This window comes from Heterodontus francisci, unplaced genomic scaffold (genome assembly GCF_036365525.1).
Source record: "Heterodontus francisci isolate sHetFra1 unplaced genomic scaffold, sHetFra1.hap1 HAP1_SCAFFOLD_63, whole genome shotgun sequence".
Classification (NCBI taxonomy): domain Eukaryota; kingdom Metazoa; phylum Chordata; class Chondrichthyes; order Heterodontiformes; family Heterodontidae; genus Heterodontus; species Heterodontus francisci.
This window is the reverse complement of record NW_027142037.1, coordinates 8,239,961-8,249,025: the sequence shown is the minus strand read 5'-3', so window position 1 is coordinate 8,249,025 and position 9,065 is coordinate 8,239,961.

Here is a 9,065-nt window from a genome sequence, read left to right as displayed (position 1 = left end):
ACACGTGGCAGGATCCTGATGCACTGTGAAATCCCCGTAGACACCTGGCAGGTTCCTGATCCACTGTGAAAACCCCATACACATCTGGCAGGATCCTGATACAGTGCGAAAACCCCATACACACCTGGCAGGATCCTGATACACTGTGAAAACCCCATACACACCTGGCAGGATGCTGATACACTGTGAAAACCCCGTACACACCTGGCAGGATCCTGATGCACAGTGAATACCCCAAACACACCTGGCAGGATCCTGAAACACTGTGAAACCCCACACACATGTGGCAGGATCCTGATAAACTGTGGAATTCCCAAACGCACCTGGCAGGATCCTGATAAACGGTGAAACCCACATAGACACCTGGCAGGATCCTGATCCACTGCGAAACCCCATACACATCTGGCAGGATCCTGATGCACTGTGAAAACCCCAGACACATCAGGCAGGATCTTGATAAACTGTGAAACCCACATACACACCTGGCCGGATCCTGATGAACTGTGAAACACCCAGACACACCAGGCAGGATCCTGATAAACTGTGAAACCCCCATACACACCTAGCAGGATCCTGATGAACTGTGAAACCCCCAAACACACCTGGCAGGATCCTGATAAACTGTGAAACACACATACACACCTGGCAGGATCCTGATACACTGTGAAAACGCCATACACACGTGGCAGGATCCTGATCCACTGTGAAACCCCATACACACCAGGCCGGATCCTGATAAACTGTGAAACCCACATACACACGATGCAGGATCCTGATACACTGTGAAACCCCCATAGACATCTGGAAGGATCCTGATGCACTGTGGAAACACCATACACATCTGGCAGGATCCTGATACAGTGCGAAAACCCCATACACACCTCGCAGGATCCTGATACACTGCGAACAACCGCGTACACACCTGGCAGGATCCTGATACACTGTGAAAACCCCATACACACCTGGCAGGATGCTGATACACTGTGAAAACCCCGTACACACCTGGCAGGATCCTGATGCACAGTGAATACCCCAAACACACCTGGCAGGATCCTGAAACACTGTGAAACCCCACACACATGTGGCAGGATCCTGATAAACTGTGGAACCCCCAAACGCACCTGGAAGGATCCTGATAAACGGTGAAACCCACATAGAAACCTGGCAGGATCCTGATCCACTGCGAAACCCCATACACACCAGGCAGGATCCTGATGCACTGTGAAAACCCCAGACACATCAGGCAGGATCTTGATAAACTGTGAAACCCACATACACACCTGGCAGGATCCTGATGAACTGTGAAACCCCCAGACACACCAGGCAGGATCCTGATAAACTGTGAAACCCCCATACACACCTGGCAGGATCCTGATGAACTGTGAAACCCCCATACACACCTGGCAGGATCCTGATAAACTGTGAAACACACATACACACCTGGCAGGATCCTGATAAACTGTGAAACACCATACACACGATGCAGGATCCTGATACACTGTGAAAACGCCATACACACGTGGCAGGATCCTGATCCACTGTGAAACCCCATACACACCAGGCCGGATCCTGATAAACTGTGAAACCCACATACACACGATGCAGGATCCTGATACACTGTGAAACCCCCATACACATCTGGAAGGATCCTGATGCACTGTGGAAACCCCATACACATCTGGCAGGATCCTGATGCACTGTGAAAACCCCATTCACATCTGGCAGTTTCCTGATAAACTGTGAAACCCACATACACACCTGGCAGGATCCTGATGAACTGTGAAACTCCCAGACACACCAGGCAGGATCCTGAAAAACTGAAACCCCCATACACACCTGGCAGATTCCTGATGAACTGTGAAACCCCCATACACACCTGGCAGGATCCTGATAAACTGTGAAACCCACATGCATACCTGGCAGGATCCCGATAAACTGTGAAACCCCCATAAACACCTGGCAGGATCCTGATACACTGTGAAAACGCCATGCACACGTGGCAGGATCCTGATCCACTGTGAAACCCCATACACATCTGGCAGGATCCTGATAAACTTTGAAACCCACATACACACCTGGCAGGAGACTGATACACTGTGAACCCCACATACACACCTGGCAGGATCCTGATCCACTGTGAAAACCCCATACATACCTGGCAGGATCCTGATTCACTGCGAAAACCCCAAACACACCTGGCAGGATCCTGAACCACTGTGAAAACCCATACACATTTGGCAGGATCCTGATAAACTGTGAAACCCACATAGACAACTGGCAGGATCCTGATGCAGTGTGAAAACCCCATACACACCAGGCAGGATCCTGATAAACTGTGAAACGCACATACACACCTGGCAGGATCCTGAACCACTGTGAAACCCCATACACACCTGGCAGGATCCTGATAAACTGTGGAACCCACATAGACACCTGGCAGGATCCCGATGCAGTGTGAAAACCCCATACACACCTGGCAGGATCCTGATCCACTGTGAAAACTCCTTACACGCCTGGCAGGACCTTGATGAACTGTGAACACCCCATACACACCTGGCAGGATCCTGTTACACTGTGAAATCCCTGACAGACCTGGCAGGATCCTGATCCACTGTGAAAACCCGTCACACACACCTGGCAGGATCCAGATCCACTGTGAAAACTCCATACACACCTGGCAGGATCCTGATAAACTGTGGAACCCACATAGACACCTGGCAGGATCCCGATGCAGTGTGAAAACCCCATACACACCTGGCAGGATCCTGATCCACTGTGAAAATTCCTTACACGCCTGGCAGGACCTTGATGAACTGTGAACACCACATACACACCTGGCAGGATCCTGTTACACTGTGAAATCCCTGACAGACCTGGCAGGATCCTGATCCACTGTGAAAACCCGTCACACACACCTGGCAGGATCCAGATCCACTGTGAAAACTCCATACACATCTGGCAGGATACTGATCCACTGTGAAAACCCCGTACACACCTGGCAGGATCCTGATCCACTGTGAAAGCCCATTCACATCTGGCAGGATCCTGATAAACTGTGAAACCCACATACACACCTGGCAGGATCCTGATACACTGTCAAAACCCCATACACACCTAGCATGATCCTGATGCACAGTGAAACCCCAGACACAACTGGCAGGATCCTGAAGCACTGTGAAACCCCGTACACACGTGGGAGGATCCTGATTAACTGTGAAACCCACATACACACCTGGCAGGATCCTGATGCACTGCGAAATCCCCGTAGACACCTGGCAGGTTCCTGATCCACTGTGAAAACTCCATACACATTTGGCAGGATCCTGATACACTGCGAAAACCCCATACACACCTGGCAGGATCCTGATACACTGTGAACAACCGCGTACACACCTGGCAGGATTTTGATACACTGTGAAAACCCCATACACACCTGGCAGGATGCTGATGCACAGTGAATACCCCAAACACACCTGGCAGGATCCTGAAACACTGTGAAACCCCACACACACCAGGCGGGATCCTGATGCACTGTGAAAACCCCAGACACACCAGGCAGGATCCTGATAAACTGTGAAACCCCCAAACACACCTGGCAGGATCCTGATAAACGGTGAAACCCACATAGACACCTGGCAGGATCCTGATGAACTGTGAAACCCCCAGACACTCCAGGCAGGATCCTGATAAACTGTGAAACCCCCATACACACCTGGCAGGATCCTGATGAACTGTGAAACCCCCATACACACCTGGCAGGATCCTGATAAACTGTGAAACACACATACACACCTGGCAGGATTCTGACAAACTGTGAAACCCCCATACACACCTGGCAGGAAACTGACAAACTGTGAAAGCAACATACACACCTGGCAGGATCCTGTCAAACAGTGAAACCCCCATACACACCTGGCAGGATCCTGATAAATTGTGAAAACCCCAGACACACCTGGCTGGATCCTGATAAACTGTGAAACCCACATACACACCTGGCAGGATCCTGATACACTGTGAAACACCCATACATACCTGGCATGATCCTGATAAACTGTGAAACGCACATACACACCGAGCAGGATACTGAGACACTGTGAAAAACCCAGACACACCCGGCAGGATTCTGATGCACAGTGAAAGCCCCATACACACCTGGCAGGGTCCTGAGACACTGAGAAAACCCCACACACACCTGGCAGGATCCTGATGCACAGTGAAAACACCAAACACACCTGGCAGGATCCTGATATACTGTGAAAACCCCATACACACCTGGCAGGATAATTATGCACTGTGAAAACCCCATACACACCTGGCAGGATCCTGATACACTGTGAAAAACCCACACACACCTGGCAGGATCCTGATCCACTGTGAAAACCCCTTACACAGCTGGCAGGATCCTGATAAAACTGTGAAAACCCCACACATTTGGCAGGATCCTGATACACTGTGAAAAACCCATTCACACCTGGCAGGATCCTGATACACTGTGAAAGCCCCATACACACCTGGCAGGATCCTGATACACTGTGAAAACCCCATACACACCTGGCAGGATCCTGATGCACTGTGAAAACCCCATTCACATCTGGCAGTTTCCTGATAAACTTTGAAACCCACATACACACCTGGCAGGATCCTGATGAACTGTGAAACCCCCAGACACACCACGCAGGATCCTGATAAACTGTGAATCCCCCATACACACCTGGCAGGATCCTGATGAACTGTGAAACCCCCATACACACCTGGCAGGATCCTGATAAACTGTGAAACCCACATACACGCCTGGCCGGATCCTGATAAACTGTGAAACCCCCATACACACCTGGCAGGATCCTGATACACTGTGAAAACGCCATACACACGTGGCAGGATCCTGATCCACTGTGAAACCCCATACACACCAGGCAGGATCCTGATAAACTGTGAAACCCACATACACACCTGGCAGGAGCCTGATACACTGTGAAACCCATATGCACACCTGGCAGGATCCTGATCCACTGTGAAAACCCGATACACACCTGGCAGGATCCTGATCCACTGCGAAAACCCCATACACACCTGGCAGGATCCTGATCCAATGTGAAAACACCACACACACCTGGCAGGATCCTGATCCACTGTAAATACCCCATACACACCTGGCAGGATCCTGATAAACTGCGAAAAGCCCATACACACCTGGCAGGATCCTGATATGCTGTGAAACCCCCATACACACCTGGCAGGAGCCTGATGCACTGTGAAATCCCCGGACACACCTGGCAGGTTCCTGATGCACAGTGAAACCCCATTCACATCTGGTAGGATCCTGATACACAGTGAAACCCCATACACACCTGGCAGGATCCTGATACACTGTGAAGCCCCATACACACCTGGCAGGATCCTGATACACAGTGACACCCCCATACACACCTGGCAGGATCCTGATCCTCTGTGAAAACTCCTTACACGCCTGGCAGGACCTTGATAAACTGTGAACACCCCATACACACCTGGCAGGATCCTGTTACACTGTGAAATCCCTGACATACCTGGCAGGATGCTGATCCACTGTGAAAACCCCTTACACACCTGGCAGGATCCAGATCCACTGTGAAAACTCCATACACATCTGGCAGGATACTGAACCACTGTGAAAACCCCGTACACACCTGGCAGGATCCTGATCCACTGTGAAACCCCATTCACATCTGGCAGGATCCTGATCAACTTGAAACCCACATACATACCTGGCAGGATCCTGATACACTGTCAAAACCCCATACACACCTAGCATGATCCTGATGCACAGTGAAACCCCAGACACACCTGGCAGGATCCTGAACCATTGTGAAACCCTGTACACACGTGGCAGGATCCTGATAAACTGTGAAACCCGCATTCACACCTGGCAGGATCCTGATGCACTGTGAAATCCCCGTAGACACCTGGCAGGTTCCTGATCCACTGTGAAAACCCCATACACATCTGGCAGGATCCTGATACACTGCGAAAACCCCATACACACCTGGCAGGATCCTGATACACTGTGAACAACCGCGTACACACCTGGCAGGATCCTGATACACTGTGAAAACCGCATACACACCTGGCTGGATGCTGATACACTGTGAAAACCCCGTACACACCTGGCAGGATCCTGATGCACAGTGAATACCCCAAACACACCTGGCAGGATCCTGAAACACTGTGAAACCCCACACACATGTGGCAGGATCCTGATAAACTGTGGAACCCCCAAACACACCTGGCAGGATCCTGATAAACGGTGAAACCCACATCGACAAATGGCAGGATCCTGATCCACTGCGAAACCCCATACACACCAGGCAGGATCCTGATGCACTGTGTAAACCCCAGACACACCAGGCAGGATCTTGATAAACTGTGAAACCCACATTCACACCTGGCAGGATCCTGATGAACTGTGACACCCCAAGACACACCAGGCAGGATCCTGAGAAACTGTGAAACCCCCATACACACCTGGCAGGATCCTGATGAACTGTGAAACCCCCATACACACCTGGCAGGATCCTGATAAACTGTGAAACACACATACACACCTGGCAGGATCCTGATAAACTGTTAAACCCCATACACACGATGCAGGATCCTGATACACTGTGAAAACGCCATACACACGTGGCAGGATCCTGATCCACTGTGTAACCCCAGACACACCAGGCAGGATCCTGATAAACTGTGAAACCCACATACACACGATGCAGGATCCTGATACACTGTGAAACCCCCATACACATCTGGAAGGATCCTGATGCGCTGTGAAAACCCCATACACATCTGGCAGGATCCTGATGCACTGTGAAAACCCAATTAACATCTGGCAGTTTCCTGATAAACGGTGAAACCCACATACACACCTGGCAGGATCCTGATGAACTGTGAAACCCCCAGACACACCAGGCAGGATCCTGAAAAACAGTGAAACACCCATACACACCTGGCAGGAACCTGATGAACTGTGAAACCCCCATACACACCTGGCAGGATCCTGATAAACTGTGAAACCCACATGCACACCTGGCAGGATCCTGATAAACTGTGAAACCCCCATACACACCTGGCAGGATCCTGATACACTGTGAAAAAGCCATGCACACGTGGCAGGATCCTGATCCACTGCGAAAACCCCAAACACACCTGGCAGGATCCTGAACCACTGTGAAACCCCATACACATGTGGCAGGATCCTGATAAACTGTGGAACCCCCAAACACACCTGGCAGGATCCTGATAAACTGTGAAACCCACATAGACACCTGGCAGGATCCTGATGCAGTGTGAAAACCCCATACACACCAGGCAGGATCCTGATAAACTGTGAAACCAACATACACACCTGGCAGGATCCTGATAGACTGTGAAAACCCCATACACACCTGGCAGGATCCTGATACACTGTGAAAAACGCATACACACCTGGCTGGATCTGAATCCACTGTGAAAACCCCATACACATCTGGAAGGATCCTGATGCACTGTGAAATCCCCAGACACACCAGGCAGGATCCTGATAAACTGTGAAACCCACATACACACCTGGCAGGATCCTGATGAACTGCGAAAACCCCTTACACACTTGGCAGGATCCTGATACACTGTGAAAACCCCATCCACACCTGGCAGGATCCTGATACACTGTGAAAACACCACACACACCTGGCAGGATCCTGATCCACTGTAAATGCCCCATACGCATCTGGCAGGATGCCGATAAACAGTGAAACCCCCATACACACCTGGCAGGATCCTGATAAACTGCGAAACGCCCATACACACCTGGCAGGATCCTGATATGCTGTGAAAACCCATACACACCTGGCAGGATCCTCAGATACTGTGAAACCCCCATACACACCTGGCAGGAGCCTGATGCACTGTGAAATCCCCGTACAGACCTGGCAGGTTCCTGATGCACAGTGAAACCCCATTCACATCTGGTAGGATCCTGATACACAGTGAAACCCCATTCACATCTGGCAGGATCCTGATACACTGTGAAACCCCAGACACACCTGGCAGGATCCTGATACACTGTGAAACCCCATACACACCTGGCAGGATCCTGATACACAGTGACACCCCCATACACACCTGGCAGGATCCTGATCCACTGTGAAAACTCCTTACACGCCTGGCAGGACCTTGATAAACTGTGAACACCCCATACACACCTGAAGGATCCTGTTACACTGTGAAATCCCTGACATACCTGGCAGGATGCTGATCCACTGTGAAAACCCCTTACACACCTGGCAGGATCCAGATCCACTGTGAAAACTCCATACACATCTGGCAGGATACTGATCCACTGTGAAAACCCCGTACACACCTGGCAGGATCCTGATCCACTGTGAAACCCCATTCACATCTAGCAGGATCCTGATAATCTGTGAAACCCACGTACACACCTGGCAGGATCCTAATAAACTGTGAAACCCCATACACACGATGCAGTATCCTGATACACTGTGAAAACCCCATACACACGTGACAGGATCCTGATCCACTATGAAACCCCATACACACCAGGCAGGATCATGATAAACTGTGAAACCCACATACACACGATGCAGTATCCTGATACACTGTGAAACGCCCATACACATCTGGAAGGATCCTGATGCACTGTGAAAACCCCATACACATCTGGCAGGATCCTGATGCACTGTGAAAACCCCATTCACATCTGGCAGTTTCCTGATAAACTTTGAAACCCACATACACACCTGGCAGGATCCTGATTAACTGAGAAACCCCCAGACACAGCAGGCAGGATCCTGATAAACTGTGAAACCCCCATACACACCTGGCAGGATCCTGATGAACTGTGAAACCCCCATACACACCTGGCAGGATCCTGATAAACTGTGAAACAAGCATACACACCTGGCAGGAGCCTGATAAACTTTGAAACCCACATACACACCTGGCAGGATCCTGATGAACTGTGAAACCCCCAGAAACACCAGGCAGGATCCTGATAAACTGTGGAACCCCCAAACACACCTGGCAGGATCCTGATA